Here is a 20480-nt window from a genome sequence, read left to right on the forward strand (position 1 = left end):
TAATAATAATAAACAAAGCAGATACAAGAGGGTCCTCGCACCTCGGTGCTCGGGCCCTAATTAAACAATGCACACCCTCGAAAATACAAAGAACAAAATTTCATTATAATAATTAGAATTACCCAGATTGGCCCTGTGGAAAACTACTTATGGAACTTTTTAAGAGATACATGGCTTCCTTGTGTAAAGCGAGTAATGATTCCACTGTAACAATGTCACACTGCAGCAGAGTAATGGTGCAGGTTTGTTTTGCTACTGTAGGACCTGGACAACTTGCAACATTCCAGACACTTCTTAAAGAGATTTTCTGACCATCTGTGCATGAGCTAAAGCCACACTGGGTGATGCAGCAGGACAATGAACCAAAACACAGAATCAGGTCCACCTCTGAACTGCTCAAAAGAATCAAAATTAATGCTTTGGATGTGATTACAATATTTTGCAGAGTGTGCATGAGATAGCACCTTGGTTGGTTTAAGCCTGTCATGGATAAATAAATATGACACTAAAGCCGCCAGTAGGTGGCAGCAAGTCTTTATGAGTGATCCACTGACTCATTCAAAATGGCTGATTCGTTTAGAAACGAAGCTAGTGATTGTCTTTATGACTGCATCCGAAAGCTTAGGCAGCTGACTTGCTGTCGTATCAGGCAGTGACTTTACAGGTAGCGTTTTTGCATGAAGGCACCTCATGAAACTGATTTTTGACAGGTCTTTGAGGCAGAGTAATGGTTTAATGGCTTACAGCGAAATGTAGAGAGCTTTGGAGATATTGGTGTTATTTTTTATTTCATTACTGCAATATTAATTTCTCTCTAGAAATGCTTTGGAAATGTATGTTTTTGATCATGTTGTTCAAAAACATACATTTAGACACAAACTGACCACAGACCGCAACTTTCAACCGCCATCTTTATTTTTTGGCTTAACTGTCACAAAATGGAACGCACAGGATTGTGGGATATCAAAGGCAGAGAATGATACATCTACAGTATTCTGCCTTCAAAAATTGGCCAGATAAAGGCATCTCAGGAGAAGGAAGTGAAGCTAACATTGAATTCCGACGTGCCTAGATGATGCCTTCCTACCTTGGAATGCATCCTCCAAAGGCAGCATTTTTCAGTTTTTTTCAAGACAATTGGTCTTACTTTGGCTTTGCTAAACACTTTTTCATGCCAAAACAGAGATAGACAGCATTCTGACTAAAATAACAACACACTCGATACTAGTCCAATCTTTTTAGTTGAGCTATTGTATAAAATCAATTCATTTGCCATCGCGCTGACATTTGGGAAAGCAACACTCTCGTTTTAATTAGACATTACTCAACTATCATGACATAAATATTAAAAACATTTATATGAGGCATTTTTGCCTCATATCTTGAATTATAATGTAATCTGATAGCCTACATCCGGCACTGAAAAACTCTCATGATGTGTTTTTTTTTTTCTTCAAAGTTACAAAATGTCAGTCCGCACATCATTAAAACAACAGTTATGATATTAGTAGGCTACACAACAAATATTGCACACTCCTTGCTCATTTACTTTCTCTATGCGAAGCTGTCCAGTGCGTCACAGTGCCATTTAATATTAGCCACGAGTTGTGATTAAACATACCTTTTGGCATTGAGATTACAAAACCATTTTTCCATATCTCCTCAAATAGTCTGTCCAGCCTTCCTGGTGAAATGTCTTCTTTTGGACGTGTTTTAAATCACCAGAAAAATGCCACACAAGCTTCAGTTACAACACAGCTATCATCATATCCTCATGCTGCTCGAGATCCTGGCGCCACTTTAAAAGGCGCATGTTAGGTGTCCGGACTCCTGAGGCATAATATTAGTTTAAATAAATGAGCAATTTGTTCTGCTTTAAATTCAATATTATTATGTTGGCTTGGCAACAAGCCAACATACTGTTATGCTATTTAAACTTATTATGTTGGCTTGGCAACAAGCCAACATACTGTTATGCTATTTAAACTTCTTCTTTTTCTTATTATTATTTTTCTGACACAGAAATTCTAAACGCTACTCCTCCTAGGGCTTTAAAGCCACAAGCCCCAAACTCGGCAGACACCTGCGGGATAGAGCGGTGCAGGTTGCTATATCTTTTCAGAATGATCAGACTTAAAGTTTTTTTTTTATTAATTTTTAAATGTAAAAACTCATTACCCATAGACTTCCATTGTCTGAGAAAAATCGCGCCCCTACTGGTTGCAATACCCGGAGTTTTGTTTACTTTCACTTTTACATTGGTTAAAAATACAAGTAAATAATACAATTTCCCTCAAACTGACAAGCTAAACCAACATATCTGATTACAGGGGTCAGGGCTCATTAATAATTTATTTCTGGGCAGAGACCAGTCAGACGAGAGAAGAATCACGGCTGGTCAGCTGCTGGAGGCATTGTCTCTTAGAGCTCACAACGAGCGAATTTATTCTTATTTAAGACCTTTTAAAACGGCGATTGCACGCAATCCACACGTTAGAGCACACCAAGAGCTAAATTCAGATGTTTCTGAACTGTTTAAAGTAATAACATGATATATTCGCGGCAGCCAACTGCCCGCGAGCTAGCGATGTATTTCTCTGAACACTTGAAGTCCACAGAGAAATTACAGCCTTTCACATTAAAACACTGCAGCGAAACGGCACAAAACAATTAGAAGAATATATTATACACATGAAAATGAGTGTTTATATGTGCTTGTGAGATTTATCTGTCAGGCTGAACATCGCAGCGATTGCTCAGCGTTGCATAACATGGTAAAGCAGGGAGCTACACTGAGACCAAAAGGGTCGCATGCATCACTGATTATTTTTGTACCTACTTATGTGTTATGCTATGATTTAATTTGACCATTTATTAAAACAGAAATGTGTATTTTAAGAATACGTTTTATAACGTAAATTATGTCTCTGGCCAAAGAACAGAGAGAAAGACGAGAGAGAAATGAGCGCTTCCAAAAATAATATCACAGCGAATTGCACGAATCCACCCATTAGAACACAACAAGAGCAGAATTCAGGTGTTTTTGAACTGTTTATGTGTGCAAAATGAAATATAATTTGACAGCGTGATACAGCTTATGAATACTGGAAGGAAAAAAAGTCACGACAGCCTTTTAACTCTGGAGTCTATTAACGCATATACGCGTTTTGAGTCATTTTCTCCTGATAACCCCGAAATTTACTTAAATTAAACTTTCAGTTTTAATCGAGCAATACATCAATCGAATCTGTAAAGGGTCTACTTTTTTTTGGATACAAACATAATAACAACAAAACTTTGTGCACTTATAAAATAAATATAACAAACAAGGTGCAGCCTTGGTCTGCGCTGATCTTCATTAAAATGAACTGTAACTCCATGAATATTCAACGAAGAGACATGAGAGATATATCTATAGAAAGCTTGACATGTCTACTTTTAAACAAAACAAGTGCTGCCGAACAAATATTCTGTGATAAAGTAATCCATATCAAAACAACGCGATGTCCATTTTTCACGTCTAATGTGTATGGAAGGCCAAGAGGGTCAAATAGACGTGAATTTTAACGTGTCTCTGTAAAGGGTCTTCTTTTTTTGGATACAAACATAATAACAACAAAACTTTGGGCACTTATAAAATAAAGATAACAAACAAGGTGTGCTGTCTGCAGCCTTGGTCTGCGCTGATCTTCATTTACAAACACGACATTAAAATGAACTGTATGAATACTCAACGAAGAGACATGAGAGATATATCTATAGAAAACTTGACATGTCTACTTTTAAACCAAACAAGTGCTCCCGAACAAATATTCTGTGATAAAGTAATCCATATCAAAACAACGCAATGTCCTTTTTTCACGTCTAATGTGTATGGAAGGCCAAGAGGGTCAAATATACGTGAAAAATCAGCGGGTATTTAACGTGTATTTCACGTGTTAAATACACGTGAAGTAAACGTTAAAAATCAGTTTGAAGAGGTCAATGTCATTGGCTGCTGAGGACTTGGGTCAAACCACTTCTGTGAGCTTAGAGGGCTGTAGGCTACCATTCATAGACAGGCAACCACCATTTAACATGCTATAGATCAGCTTATTCAGCCTTATTATTTAGTCTTTTTTCTTTTCTGTTTTGTATAGCCTATAGAAATAATATATTTAAGTTTCAGTTTTATGAAATATTTATTTTATAATAAATATTAATAAACATTTTGTGGTGATAGTATAAAGTTTATAAAAGTTACAGTATTTTGTAATGAAACAGGACTTTTTGTTTAGCTCTTGACACGCCTAAGTATACTATAAATAGTGTCCCTTCTTAAATTTTTCAGTAATGTGTGATAACTTAAAATATGTTGTCAGTACTATTAAAATAAGATTAAATTGAATGGTATTTAGGAGATTATGGTTTTTGCGTGACTTTTTTTGCATGTAGCTAGACAACCCTGTCTTAGCTGTTATCATAGCTTAGGCTTTTTATTAAAAAAGAAAACAGCAATGGACCATGGAAAAAGACTGTTGCAGGTGTATTTTTTTATTTACATTACACTTACATTTATTCATTTAGCTGACGCTTTTATCCAAAGCGACTTACAATTGTTATATATGTCAGAGGTCGCACGCCTCTGGAGCAACTAGAGGTTAAGTGTCTTGCTCAGGGACACATTGGTATTTTATGGTATTATTATTTTATTTTTTTGCAGCGGGGCAACTCAAGAATGTTGGGCACACAAGTACTGTGGCTCTTTTGCCCCATGGCCAAGATGGCCAAGCCAACATCAAAGTTAGTTCACTAACTTTTAATTCTAGTTTTTATTTTTATTATTATTATTCTTCTGAGAAAAAAATTCTGAACGCTACTCCTCCTAGGGCTTTAAAGCCACAAGCCCCAAACTCGGCAGACACCTGCGGGATAGAGTGGTGGTGTGTGCTATATCTTTTCAGAGTGATCAGACTTAAAGTTTTTTTTTAATTAATTTTTAAATGTAAAAAAAAATAAAAAAAATTGCGCCCCTACAGTTGCAATGACATTTAGGGGCGGAGTCGGGTTTCGTTTCACTTTTAAACTGGTTAAAAATACTGCTGCTCGGCCCAGGCTGTCTACACGGAGCCGAGAACTAGCGAATTCATTCTTATTTAAGACCTTTTAAAAACGCGATTACACGCAATCCACACGTTAGAACACACCAAGAGCTAAATTCAGATGTTTCTGAACTGTTTAAAGTAATAACATTATATATTCGCGGCAGCCAACTGCTCGCGAGCTGGCAATGTATTTCTCTGAACACTTGAAGTCCACAGAGAATTTACAGCCTTTCACATTAAAACACTGCAGCGAAACGGCACAAAACAATTAGAATAATATATTAAATGGTTTTAAAGTAGTTTTGGCCACTGTCACGCTGGTCTTAGCTGGTTTCTAACTGAATCATCAGGCTGAACATCACAGCGAGCTCGCCATGTATTTCTCTGAACACTTGAAGTACACATTTACAGCCTTTCACATTAAAACACTGCAGCGAAACGGCACAAAACAATTTGAATAATATATTAAATGGTTTTAAAGTAGTTTTGGCCACTGTCACGCTGGTCTTAGCTGGTTTCTAACTGAATCATCAGGCGGAACGTCACAGTGAGCTCGCGCTTCAGCCCCGCGCTGCGGGAAACAACTGAGCAGCTGATGGCGCGTGTGCACGAGAGAGAGCCGCGCGTATCGCGGACAGGGACAGCAACACTGAACAGAGCTGCCGTACAGGACGTTCACTTCCTCCTGGACCTGAACGAACAAATTCAAATCGCAGTTTAAATAAACAGAAAAAAGAGCGAAAAGCAAAAGAGCTCAATTCAGCAGCGCGGTGTTCAGGGAGCAAGCAGAGACGCGTCTCAAAGTCTTCTTGCTTTTGTACCGACAACAAATACATACAAAATATGTCGAAATACCCGTGTTGGAAAGTGTGTTCGAATAAATATGTGGTTATGTCTTAAGTGAAAGTAAAGATTTGCAAAAAAAAAATCGGATGTGTATCATCATAATGGATGCGTTTGTCTCTTAAAGGGACCGCGCCTAATTTACTAGCTCTGCTGTCAGAGTCTTTAATGTATGAAAATGAAAGTAAATCACTCACTGCTCTTGACTGAATTACCTTGTAGTACAAGAATTTATCCAAAGTCAATCCAAAAATCAGATAGAATTGTTTTACTAGTGGGTGCAGGCCACTAGTTCATTTATGTAAGTGAGTATGGCAAAATAGTGATCTGTGAAATATTATACCCACTAATTCTTCATACAGTAGGCTACCAGTGAAATTTATTTAAAAAAATAATAATTAAGGACCTGCCCATGTTTTGCTTAAGTGTTTCTTTCTTTACTTGTTAATGCAACCTTTTCACACCACAGACTGAACCAAATGAAGCATTTCTTGCTTGGTAACTGTTCAACAAAGTATTGATAGTTGTGTAAATATTGTCATACTGACAGTCTGAAGTTTTGGTTGATTCCATTACATATCTTTTTATCAAAGTTATCCGAAATTATCAAGATGAATTTGTTCTGAGTTATTGTCATATATTATTACCACTTTCTAAACTACAGCAAATAAACTGTGATTATGTGAGAAATGTTGAAGGTGTCTGAATACATTTTGGTTTGATTGTGTATTTTATCTTACAGTGAAGACTATGCAGTGCTATTTTACATTAACAAAAACAAACTTAAAAAAAGTAAACATTATGTAAATAGCACAAATAAATAAATAGAATGAACATACAGTACAAATTAAACAATTTTAAACAGTGTGTAACTGCATCATCTATACAAACCATTGTGCTTGGACCCCTTATGATCTCCTTGATTTAAAATGCATTGTTTCAGTAATCTTGTGTGTCGTTGCCCACAACGCGACGGTGGCAGGACTGTGAAATACATACACGAGAAAAATAGGCATGACTTATTTCACATCCAGCTAGACAACCCTGTCATAGCTGTTATCATAGCCCAGGCTTTTTATAAAAAAAAATAAAACAGCAAGGGAGCATGGAAAAAGACTGTTGCAGGTGTATTTTTTTATGGCATTATTATTTGTATTAATTTTGCAGCGGGGCAACTCAATGTTGGGCACACAAGTACTTTGGCTCTTTTGCTCCATGGCCAAGATGGCCAAGCCAACATCAAAGTTAGTTCACTAACTTTTAATTCTAGTTTCATATTATTGTTTAAATCATCCTGCGGGCCGGATTGGACACCTCTTGCAGACATGTTTGACACCCCTGAGCTGCTCCCTTTGAGTACTATGGAGAGGCTTCACTCTTCAATACATCTAAGAAAGAGAATATAAATGATCCCAATCCTCACTAACCTCTGTGTTTGGAAGAGCATCTTGGTGAGCGCGGCAGGAGCATGTTGTACTGCTCTCTCCGTGACATTGACCTGCAGTAGAGGCTCTAAGTGAACAGATGTCTATGGCAGACATAAGTAAACAAAATCAAGCACCTCTACATGACTGTGCCTATGGGAAAAGCCCCCTCCGCTCCCCACCCTCCAATTATCCTGGTCTCCTCTAATTCCTCATTTTATTCATTCCTTTTCTCAATCTTGCTTCACCACCTTCTCTGCTAATTAGCCTCATTTCTTTCTACACAAACTGTGTTATGTTTGCTGCATGCCCTGGAGTCAGTTTATCCACTGGGTACTGCGTTAAGCCTGTTTATTTTTGAATACTTGTGAGGACAGTGTTTATTAATAATAACATTCAAGCTCACATTGACATTCTTGACAGACTACAATTTTGCTTTGATGTGATGATTTAACGTGCAAACTAATTTGGTCCTTCTTTCCCTGATGAAGTTCCGACTGGTTCTTGCTGGTTTGGTGCTGGTCTAGCTGGTGAAGTGCTGTTTATCAGTCTTATATTAAGGTCAGACTGCGTCCCACCAGTGTCTCTCGAGGGGCTTGACACGGTGCCATTCCTGTCAGTGTGTTACTGTGCATGTGAGCATGTGTAGGTGTGCCTTTGGGAGAAATTGTGCAGTCATCATGACTTTTGCATGACATTGTGAAACCATTTTACATTGAACATTTGTAATCTTAAACTAGAAACTGACTGTATGTTAGAAATGAGAGTAACGTAAATGTGATTTGATGACTAAAATGCATTTGTAGTGAGGTTAGTTAGACTGACTGTTGAAAAAAAAATATACAGTTATATACAGTTTATACAATATACAGTTTTCTAATAATTTTTTTGGTTAAAACAAGAAAAAACATGTTTACGATGTTATCAAAATTGTGTTCTTTGCAGTGGAAGAGCTTACATTCTGAAGTTTGTATTTCTCATCCTTAGATTATTAAATTACTGTGTATGATACAGTGTAATATCTGGTATCTAATCCTTCAGTGGGTCATATATAAGATTTAATATAATAACTGCTTTTCACATCACTGGGTTAAAAATATTATGGACATTGTGCTATGGAATTTTTTCTTTTTTTTAAATGCAGTCTTTGTTTTGTGGTAGCACTTTGTCATAGATTAGTGTGGAAAAACGATAGGGAGTGTTATGCTCATATCAGTTTACAAGGTCAGTCTGAGCGAAATGGTTGAGTTCTTATTGCCTGACATTACTGAGAAATTTTCTGCGTGACTTTGAACACTGCCCTTTGTAAAGAGTTGCTAATAAAATTTGATGAAGGAGCCCTGAAGGAGAAAGATTGGGAACATTTGCGACTTCGATGACACTGTCATTACATAGAAGAGTGATCTCTACTGAAACAACACATCAATGCATATGCCTCATTTGATGATTTTATTCTATCATAATGATGGTATCTTTGTACCTGGTTAGGATTACATCTGTTTTTATATTTCATTATTATTTTTCATTTGAAGGAAAGGCAGGCCAGTTTGAGGTTAATCATCTCAACACTGACACTGTTATATTTGATGATATGTGCATGGTCAAGTGCTTGTTGCTATACTGTAAGAGGGAATGAGTCAAAATGGACAGAAATGTCTTGTGAAAGAGAAAGAGTCTGGGTGTTATTTTAATGCTGGTTCTTGCTCTTGTTTAAAAAGGGTTCGGCGGACCGTCAGGACTCAGGGGCCACTGAGGAGAAGGAGAAGAATGCCCAAGTCCAGCTGGAGAAGGCCAAGGTAGATTGCAACTCCATTATTCTCTCAGCTGCCTGTTCCTGCCACCAGTGACGTTGGCCACAAGGACTGAAATATATCACAGCTTTAGATGTGTTCATAAATTTTGCACCGCTCTTTTTCCTCTGTCAAAGTCATAAAGTAGCTGTGTGAAACGGCTAATTACCAAATGCCTTGGTTGAAACAGCACATCAGTGTTAAATCTTAAACTTTACAAAATCAATGCTTTACACGTGACTGACAAAAATATAGCTACAATTACCTTTTCTTCTGTTCCTTTACAAAGTCCAAAAACCGATAAGAAGCACGTGAATGAGCAACAACAAATGCTCTGTGTTTTATCATCGGCTCTTTACAGAGTCCAGTTTTGCTCGGCTTTAAAAACTGAATGAAACCCCCCTGTCTGTGTCAGTCTGTGTCAGTGAGCTCCCTGAGGTCCTTTTTAATTAAGGTACTGAGCAGACAGCATCACGTCCTGCTTCAGTCCACCATCTCCCACAGAGCATCACCTTTTAAAACCAGGCTACAAGCAGCTAGACTCCCATTGTGTTGACATTTGACTTTCTTTTAATTAAATACTAAATTATAATACAACAAATTAATAGAACAGTTACTTATCATGAGTCAGGCAGTATTTTTTAAATAATATAGAAACTTGCATGAATGTTTTTTAAAGATAGAAAAAGTTACAATGTGAATTGCTGTTTATAAACTTTTTTTAAGGCTTAGGTAATGACAATAAAATAAACTAAAAAGCATTGTGGTTACTGTGTCCTTTTTAACTCGTTGGGTAACCAGTTGTCAATTGCATTAGCAGGTCATTTAGAAGAATGAATATCATAACTTCTTTTCACATCACTGGGTTAAAACATTATAGACACTATGTTATGGATTTTTATAAATGCAGTTTTTGTTTTGTGTTAGGGAGCTTGTCACTGATTGGATTTGAAAAAAAAAAAAAAACCTTCCAGTGTTCAGCTAGACCTACATGGTGCTGACATTTAACTTTTGACTTCTTTTAAATCATATACCAAAGTATACAATAATTAATAAAAAATAAATAAATAAAACATTACAGTGTTGTAAAATATGGAGACTTATTTTAAAAGAAAAAAAGTTATATATTTAATCAACAGAAAGCTAATGTTTCCAAACTTTTTGTCTTAGTAAAACTTTTCACATTTGTTTTTTACATTTATACCAGATGTAAAAACTTGAGGCAATCAATCAATCAATTAATCAGTCAGATTTTGATTACTGTAACCTTTTTACTAGATTCCTTAATATTTGAATTTGAAGTTTTTGTTTTATAGGTTTAACATATCAAAATATTTTACACACAACTGTGCTTGGCAATCACTGACCTATGCAAACCAACTGTGTATCACAGAATCTCAGTTGCTACACTAGAGTTGTCCTTTTGTCCTGTTACTGTAAATATATGTAAATACAGTATGGATGAATCAAAACTGATCACGTGTAGCTTACCCTGCTGCACTCCATATTAACCTGAAGGACAAGTTTTAGGTCTTTGCAGATTAAATTAAAATGATCTTGTGTGCATTCAGTCTCATCCTATGTATACAAACCTGCATTGACCTCAAGCCTCATGTAGCTTCCATTAGACTACATTACCCTTTACTGGGCTGATATTGAGCTCTTTGAGAATTAATTTGTGCATTGCAATTGGTTTGAAGGTAAATTAATGAAATGTATTATTAGTAACTTGCCTGGGGCAATGCATCATGTGCCATTGCTCAAATCAGCAGTGGCTTTGTTCCCGCACTCTCCTCAAAGTATATGTCTGCTGCCATTCACTCACACACAACCTCATGGACAAATTTACATGATAGAACTACACTATTTTGTTTACAGAACCGAAACACATACTGTAGCAGTGCATATGCTCATAAAGGATTCTGATGCAAAAGTGTCACATTCGGTGTGTTGTGCTATCAAAATGTAGAGGTTTCAATCTTTCCTTTTTTTGCGATTATTCAGTTTAAGCCTGTTGCTTTCGCCGTGCGCACAAACTTCACCTACACTCCTGCAGATGATGACAACGTCCCCATACCAGGGCACGGGGTTTCTTTTGAAGCTAAGGACTTCCTCCATATCAAAGAGGTCAGTGTGTTCCCAGATCACCTACACAATCGTTACACTGAAGTAAATCAAATTAAAGAGATAGTTCACCCAAACATTTTTGTTCTGACATGAGTTACTTACCCTCATGTCGTTCCAAGCATCAGAACGACGGCTCCTGCATCAGCAGCAGCACACATACTGTAGTGAACTTGGGTCAAAAACTGACACAGAAGTGAAGATGTTGTTATTTTAGTTTTATTTGCACATAAAAAGTATTCTCGTAGCTTAATGAAATTAAGGTTGAACCACTGATGGACTATTTTAATAATGTCCTTACTACCTTTCTGGGTCTGGAACGTGGCTCTCTGATTTGATCAAAAATATCTTAATTTGTGTCCCAAAGTGAACAAAGGTCTTACGGGTTTGAAACAGCATGAGGGTGAGTAATTAAATGAAATTAATTTTCATTTTATGGGTGAACTACCTCTTTAATGTCAGTATGTTCAATGAAGATCATTTTTAAATATAAAATATTGTGTTGTTGTTGTTTACAGAAATTTAACAATGACTGGTGGATTGGACGGCCTGTGAAGGAAGGGGGAGAGGTTGGTTTTATCCCCAGCCCGGTGAACCTGGAGACGATTCTGATCAGAAGAGAGGTGCAGGCCAGGAAGGCCGCCAAAGCGCTGGCCAAGTAAACAAACCTGATAAATAATGCAGTGTGGAGTCTTCATTTTGTAATCTTTGTTTTCTTATTGCATGGATGAATCAGCCATTTAAATGAGCATAAATTGGGGCAAAATTCATTATATACAAACTGCTTTTTCCCCCATCTTGTTACAGTAAAGCGGCTACTGCTGCCAAAGATGATTTGAATGCAAAGAAAGCTGCTCCGCCACAAACAGGTGCACTGACACTTCATTTTTTATTTTTGTTTTTATTATTAGACAAATTATTGAATTTAACCAAATAAGCAGACAAGTTTCCTTTTACAATTTATTATACTTAATTTGTTATCATCCACTTATCTGGATGAAAAGTATGTATGTGGAACATAAATAATGTTATTTTATGTGTCTGTGTGCAATTCAATTTCTAATGTTTCTCAATCGATCCTTTAGTTCAGCAAGTGAAGAAGAAATCGGTAAGCAAATACATACAGCAATGCTGTGATTATGACCAAACCACACACATTTATGTTTATATTCATATACTGTGTGTTTGTTTAAACATATCTTTTCTTTGACTGAAGGGAGAGCAACTGGCTGCATATGATGTTGTGCCTTCCATGCGTCCTGTGGTGCTCATGGGGCCTTCGCTTAAGGGCTATGAGGTGAGGGCCATTTACTGTTGTCTCTGTATGTACAATGTTCAGTCATCCACTATCCAAACTCTCTGAGGACCTTCAGCATAACTGCTTTGATGGAGTCAGTGGCTCAGAAGACATTTAAAACATTTAAAATAAATTCTAAAATAAAAATCTCAAGTAAATCTTCTATAATGCATCTCATCACTGAACCTGATGATTATATTCCCATGTTCTCTTATACCACACTTCTGCTGTATAAATATGTACTGCCCTCTCCTGTACATAATGGAAACTACACGTTTATGAAGTGCTATTACTGAGTTGCATATTTTCTCCCTTTTATTTGAATTTACAGGTTACAGACATGATGCAAAAAGCTCTCTTTGATTTTTTAAAACACAGATTTGAAGGAAGGTATGGTACACGGACCGCCGACTCATTACAAAAGAAGAAATGTGTGTAGTCCAATAAAGTGTTGTGACTTTTCTAATATGTAAATCCATTGCTAGAATTACTATCACCAGGGTGACAGCAGATATTGCACTTGCCAAGCGATCGATCCTCAACAACCCCAGCAAGCACGCCATAATGGATCGCTCCAACACCCGCTCCAGTTTAGGTATTCACTACTTGTCCTTTTCTTAATGTTTGTCTCTCTGTATGTCATTCCATAAAAATTACATAATATATTCTTAATGTATTGGCTTCAGATATAAATAAAACATTTAGTTCAGAGTCAGAAAGAGTCCACTTATGCAGTGTGTTCAGAAAAAAACAAAATTGATCCCACTTACAGAAAAACTCCCACTGCTTTAAAATTGTGAATTTAAGTTGAATTATTTAACATTAGTGGGTGTGGATCTGAGGTGTGTAGCTTTGTTAAGGGGATCTGATTGGTTTTCTCCACTCTGTCCCTTGCATTGCTCTCTTACCTCAGATGCTGCGGGTATGTATAACAGCAGTAGCCTGTCCATGTTTCCCAACTCATTCCTGTTGGTGTCATCAGAACTGCTTTACCTCTTAGAGAACACTATAAGTGTCAAAGAACCCTAATACTTTTAGTACAGGTCACTGCTTCTAAAAGCTTTGGCTTGTGTTAGACACCATAACCACAAAATCTCCATTGACCTTCATAATATGTGTTTAATTTCATTGGTCAAACAAATGCAAGCCAAAGTATTATAATGTGTATGTAAGAGTGAGTCTTGTGTGACTTTCTCTGTAATTGTTTCTTGTTTTCTGAAAAAAATATATAAACATTCTTTAAAAAGATCATTTATGTAAGATAATAAGAATATTTAAGAAAAACTAGTTCTCATTGGAGTAAAAGAAACAAAAGAATGTTTAGATATTTTTACTTTTTTTTTTTTACAGTGTGTAGTGAAAGAGAATGTTAAACACCATCTAAGATGATTTTGAACTTGTCTCATTTTTATCATTATAGTTTTGCTCACTTTGAGGCAAAGTGCAAGTTTCAATCCTTCATTGTTCTGTTACATCCTGTGGGCAAGGAACTGTCCTGTCAGTATATTTTGATCATATCTTTTTTTATTGACATATTGCATGACCTGTGTATGGAATGCATTTAGTTTTGAAGACTTTTACTTGTATATGCCCCATATATATATATATATATATATATATATATATATATATATATATATACTTCATGAAATAGTGAAAAAAGCTTATTTTTTCTTCTTCTTTCTTTTTCTTGAACATTTTTGATGTTCTTCTTATGTGTAATAGAGGAATTGGAGATAAAAAGCTTCCCATTACATTTGAAGTGCTTTTGGCAACACTTCAGCAGATTTGTACTTTGATAGAATAATATTTTCGAAGATGTCATATAAGGATTTTAGGTTGACTAGTCTCATTTATTTCTTAATCTGCCCCTGCAGCCCAAATCCAAGGAGAGGTTGAGAGGATTTTTGAGTTAGCACGCAGTCTACAGCTTGTGGTTCTGGACGCCGACACCATTAACCATCCTCTCCAACTAAGCAAGACCTCCTTGGCCCCGATCCTGGTGTATGTCAAGATTTCATCACCCAAGGTCAGAAACTGTGTTTACAGAACTTGCAAAAATTCTTTCAATAGTCATTTGTTTACTGATGAAACAAACCGATTATACATTAAATACCATTGAAAATGTGGTTATTGTTTTTTTTTAAAAGTCTTTTATGCTCGCCCAAGATGCATGTACTTAATTAAAAATACAGAAATACTATGAAAATACTATTACATGTCAAACATCTTTTCTTCTTGAAAACATTTCAAAAGGTCATTTTAAAATGTTATATTCTTTTAATAGCAAACTGAATATTCACCAGTCTTTACCCCATTCTTCAGTGTCACATGGTCCTTTAGATATCATTCTAATATGATGATTTGGTGCTTATGAAACATTTATTCTTATAGTCAATATTGAAAACAGTTATGGTATTTAATGTTTTTGTGGAAATCATGTTGCATTCTTTGAAGAATATAATGTTCATAATTCATTTGTTTTTTAATTATGTTTTTATTAATGCACAATGTTCATTTAATTTGTATAAATGGTTGTATTTGTACCGTAGCTTTTCATTTATAATCTTAACTACATTCTACAAATATTAACCTCAAAGCAATTTGTTTATTCCAAAACAGGACATATTAAGTGTGGATGGTTATTTTTAACACTTTATTAAATAATGTTCAATATTCAAACATCAATTAAATAGCCATTCAGTCATCAGAAATAAATTACTTTAGCTTTCTACCAGCTGGTCTATATGCTATTTCTCTAGTTTGCAAAAATATTAAAAAGTATTATTTGCTAGCATTGGCTTTATGGTGTGAGCTAATAGATGGTATAAAAAATTACGTCAGCCACTAGGAGGCAGAAAAAAAGATTATTTTGTCAGTACAGCGGTATCTGATGTGGTACTATATCAACTTGTTTGATAAACTTGTCACTTTTCTGATAACTGCAAATGTCTTTTAAAATGCACTATATCATTCAAAATGATAAATAACTGCCATATGAATAAGATCTATCTATCTGTCACTAGATTACACAATACATGGTTTCATTCATTGTCCAAAAGCTTTTTGAATGTGCAGTCATTATATTTAAATAGGAAAAGACTGGTTGCAACGTGACCTAACATCAACTGTTCCTTCACCCCGTATGCCTCCTACTCATCATTCCTGTCCCTTTTTTCTTTCCTCTTTTCATCTGCTGTTCAGGTTCTGACAAGATTGATAAAGACCAGGGGCAAATCTCAGACTAAACATCTGAATGTTCAGATGGTGGCGGCAGACAAACTGGCCCAGTGTCCCAATGTAAGTGTGCCTTCTGTAAATGCTAAAGACATTAAAATGTTTTCCATATGATTGCAGGAGAACCCTTCTAAAAAATAATTCAGAAAGAGAAAAGGAATAGTTCACCCACATATTTTCAGAAAATTTACTAAGGCCATTCAAAATTGTTTGTTTGGGTTTGGAGAAGATTTGGAGAATCTTAGCATTACATAATTTCTTCACCACTGGATCCCCTTCAGTGAATGGGTGCCGTCAAATGAGATCCCAAACAGCTAATAAAAACAACACAATAATCCCCACGTAATCCGTAAATAAATGTCTTGAGAAACGAAATGCTGCGTGTTGGTAATAAACAAATCCAACAAGACAATTTTATCATCAAACCGTTGCTTCCAGCTGAAATCTGATCCAGTTGTCTCATCTGAGTCAGGAGAGAAATATGCACAGATCTGTAACGTTTACAAGCTAAATCAGTTCCAAGCTGTTCTAAACAAAACTGTCAGCAAATTCAAATTTTTGGGTGAACTATTCCCCCAACTTTGCACAATGTCCTATAAAAATTAATTGGAAGTTTTTTTAATATGTTCTATTTTCTTGTGTATTGGTTAATAAAGTTTTAAGGTGTAGTGGTCAATTAATCATGATAAAAAATGTCACCTTGTTATGCGCTTGATATATTGCCTCTGATGAACTTAGAGTGTTTCTTTAGAAAATCAATATGAACACCCACATTTTGATCCTCTTTGATGGCATCCTTTTAACACTGCTCTTATTTCTAATTCAAGTCTATCCGGAGGGCTTAATCACAAACTTGATCTTGATCTGATTATCAAGAGACTGTTATTTTTATGCTGCATCATGTTGCAAGGCACCTAAGGCAGTGGTTGACAGATAAGCCTCCCAGCATTATTCCATGTTATGTGCTTCATTTCGCTGTCACCTATACTTACCCTTTATTGTGACGTCACTATTGGTCTCTCTCACAGGAGCTGTTCGATGTCATCTTGGATGAGAACCAGCTGTCAGATGCCTGTGAACACATTGCTGATTATCTGGAGGCCTACTGGAGGGCCACACACCCTCCTGAAATGGAGCCTCCCAACCCCATGCTGGAGAAGCTGGCAGAAAACACACTCCCCACCAGTCCCACACCTGCTAAGGTACTGGACACACTGAGAAACACGGGAGATGATGTACTGAGACTGAACATTTACAGACAGAGCCTGTGGATTTTTAGGAGCGAACTAAAACAAAACAAAAAATGCTCTTTAGACGTGTGTTTTCTGACACTCACTTGATAAATTTATTCAAAGATAGTAAATATGCACACTATGGTTCAAATGTTTGGGGTCAGTCTCGTAAACTCTCCAAAAAAATTGAAATTATTTGCATTTTGACAAAATACAGTTTAGACAGTATTGTTGAATAGTATTACTATTTAAACCATTTTCTATTTAAATATAGTTTAAAATGTAATGCATTCCTGTGATGATGAAGCTGATATTTAGCAACCATCACTTCAGTCTGCAGTGTTACATGATTCTTCAGAAATCATTCTAATATGCTGATTTGCTGCTCATGAAACAGCTTAATTATTTTGGTCACACTTTAATGTCCAATTCTCATTATTTACAAACCATTAACTATGACTTTTGCCTCAATAGACTCCTAATTTGCTGCTTATTAATAGTTGGTAATGTAGTTAAGTTTAGCTATTGGGTAGGATTTGCAGAATTTGTGCTTTATAAGTGCTAATAAACAGCCAATATATTAATAATAGGAATGCTAATATGCAACTGCTTAAGTGTTAAACGGTCAATATAGTAAAGTGCTTTCCCCTCAAAAAAAAGAAAAAAAAGAATGGCAGTTATTTGAATTAGAAATCTTTTGTAATTTCTTTAATGTAACTAGATAAATGGTAATAAAAGTAATAATTTCTCTTTTATGAAGAATTACTGACCTCAGACTTTTGAAAGGTAATATACAGTGCATCTGTTCTGAAATGATGAAAAGTTAATACCCAGTGTCATTTCCACCACATTTCACATTATGCATTGTGTTTAATAGTGTTCTGTGGTGGAAATGTCATTTTTTGTCGTTGTTTTGTAAAGATTACTTATTTTGTGTGGTTTTCATTTTAAGTCAAATGTAATTGCTATCATTTTAATCTATCCTAATAAACACAATTATATAGTAGTTTCACAATATATTTCACATGATTTGACAATTACAGTGTTATTGAAAATTACAGACCAGTCCCTTTTTCCTTACATTTCACGTACTGTATCATATTTCATCTCAAGTATATGTTATCAGTGTAACCAAGTACTATACTTGGTACTGTCAGTATTCTTTTCTCATTTCATATAACTTGAGTTTAAACCCCTTTTTAACATGAAACATTTCTAACATTCTTAACATACTTTTGTGATTCTTTTGTGAACGTTTCTAAATTACAACTGCTTTGGACACATCCGCAGGGTCCATAAAGTCTGAAATTTTTGCTTAGAGGTGTGTCATTCTGTGACATTTTCAATTTCCTCTCCACCTTTACTAAACTTCTCCTTGAACATTTTAAGAAGACTTGAGCTTTAAGGACCTTCGCTGAGTGAGACGTGGTCTCTGAGGTAAAATGCCTATAGTGTCAGTACCAACTAGCTTGAACTACTTTCTCGGTATCATAGTAGTATTCAGCAATAGCCTATCTTATGTAGGTGTTGTAAAACTTTATTTTAGTGCTGTAGCGCCACATTTGTAGTTTAGCGTCTTGGTGGTTCCTTCTCTGATTGGTGAAGATGTGTCTCCCCCATAGAGATGGGATTTTCATCTGGAGCCCAAATGCTGCAGCTATATTTTGGTCTGTTTCTTTTCCAATGACTCCAACGCTAACAGACATGGTCTAGAAGCCACAACAACTCTAATTTCATGTCATGTATCTCATATACAGGATGAACAGAAAAGCAAGAAGACGGCCGCCACTAAGAGAAAAGGATCTCAAGAGCACCAGCAGGAGCATCAGCCCCAGGCTCAGGAGATGAGAGAGGAGGAAGAGGAGGAAGAAGAGGAAGTGCAGGAGGAGGCCCGAGGAGGAAGGAGAGGCTCCTTCGTAGTGAAGCCAAAGAGACACAGCCATCATCACCACACCATCACCACCACCACCGCTCCAGCACCAGCCGACCGACAGATCCCCACAACAACCACCAGCAGCAGATGCGCCACCAGCAGCCCGCCGACATGGAGCTGCTTCCCGCTAAAGACGCTTCGTACGCGGAGTCCCGGAGCAGGCGCACGCTCCCGGGCGAGGGCGACCCGGACCAAACCGAGGTCTACCACAATAGGACTACAACTCAAAGGGACCATAACCACCACCATCACAACCGACATCACCACCACCGCCGCGGGACCACAGACGTTCAGCCGGATTATTCCCACCACGGGCAGCAGGACTATGAGCTGGAGCACAATGAGCACAACAGGCAACAGAGACAGTCGAGCCAGCTGCGCTCACACAAACAATCGCACCACAATCACTATCACTACCAGGGACGGGAGCGGGACAGGGACAGAGACAGGGACAGGTGTGTCGAGACCGAGGAGTGGACTGAAGACATGTACATTCATCGCTGAGATGGACGTTGTTTTAATGCTGCTATGTGAAATGCTGGCTACCGTGTACTCAGGACAACATGGTTTCTCTTTCTTTATCCATTCCGCTGTGTTATTGCCTCCTCTGGTCCACATCTAATTTCCTTGATTTTCAGTTTTCATTCACATGCTGTAATTCTGTGTTCCTCTGGCTTTAGATTTAGAATTTTTAGATTTTTTTATAAAAGATTTCAGCACATTGGTCCTTCCAGTCCTGAGTATGTTCTTACATTTTTTTTTTTTTTTTTGTGCTTACATCTTTGCTTGTTACCGGTTCTGTTTCCTGATATGTACATATGCAAACTGGACACGTCTTATACTTTCAAGCTCTTACCCCATGTTTATTTGTCACCCCTGAGAAAGATAACTGGATCTGTTGACATTCTTTTTTTTATTAATTTTTTTCAGTTGGTTTTTGTAGAACGTGCTGCCACACTACTGGTAAATATGAAAATATTAACAGTATAATAAGGAATAGTCACACAGTAATTTTGATATTTTCATGTCTGAGAAAAAAATGGGATTAAATGGGTTAATTTATGCATTCACATTGTGCTGCTATTGGCTGCATGAAACAATTCTCACTTTGGCTTTTCAGCTCAAGGATGGGAAATTCAGTTTTTTTACCAACATTTCAAACAATGACTGTCTAGTCTAGTTATTTTTTTATTTTTATTTTTCACCTTATTTTTACATACAGTACAAGGACTGCCCTTTATAATTGTAATGTGCAAGGCTTCTGGGGTCAATCGCTTCCGTTATTTTAGCTGTACAAAAAATCTGTATGCTGCTTGAAGTTGAAAATTAGTGTTTGTTATTATATCCTTTTAATTGATCAAAATCATAAATGTGCTGATTTGTATTTCAACTAAATGTGTTTTAAATAATTTTATTATAACTTTTTTTATTATCAGTTATCTTTCCTAATGAATCAGAAGTCTTGCACATTTACATAAAAATGCTAAATAAAATAAAATGGATATTTTGGATGTTA

General features: G+C 36.5%; 1 pseudogene; it reads left to right on the forward strand.

Moving 5' to 3' along the window:
- Positions 1 to 9051: 9051 nt before the first annotated feature.
- LOC113075127 (voltage-dependent L-type calcium channel subunit beta-3-like) lies at positions 9052 to 19880 on the forward strand (annotated as a pseudogene).
- The last annotated feature ends 600 nt before the right edge of the window (positions 19881 to 20480 follow it).

Source organism: Carassius auratus, unplaced genomic scaffold (genome assembly GCF_003368295.1).
Source record: "Carassius auratus strain Wakin unplaced genomic scaffold, ASM336829v1 scaf_tig00016419, whole genome shotgun sequence".
NCBI lineage: Eukaryota > Metazoa > Chordata > Actinopteri > Cypriniformes > Cyprinidae > Carassius > Carassius auratus.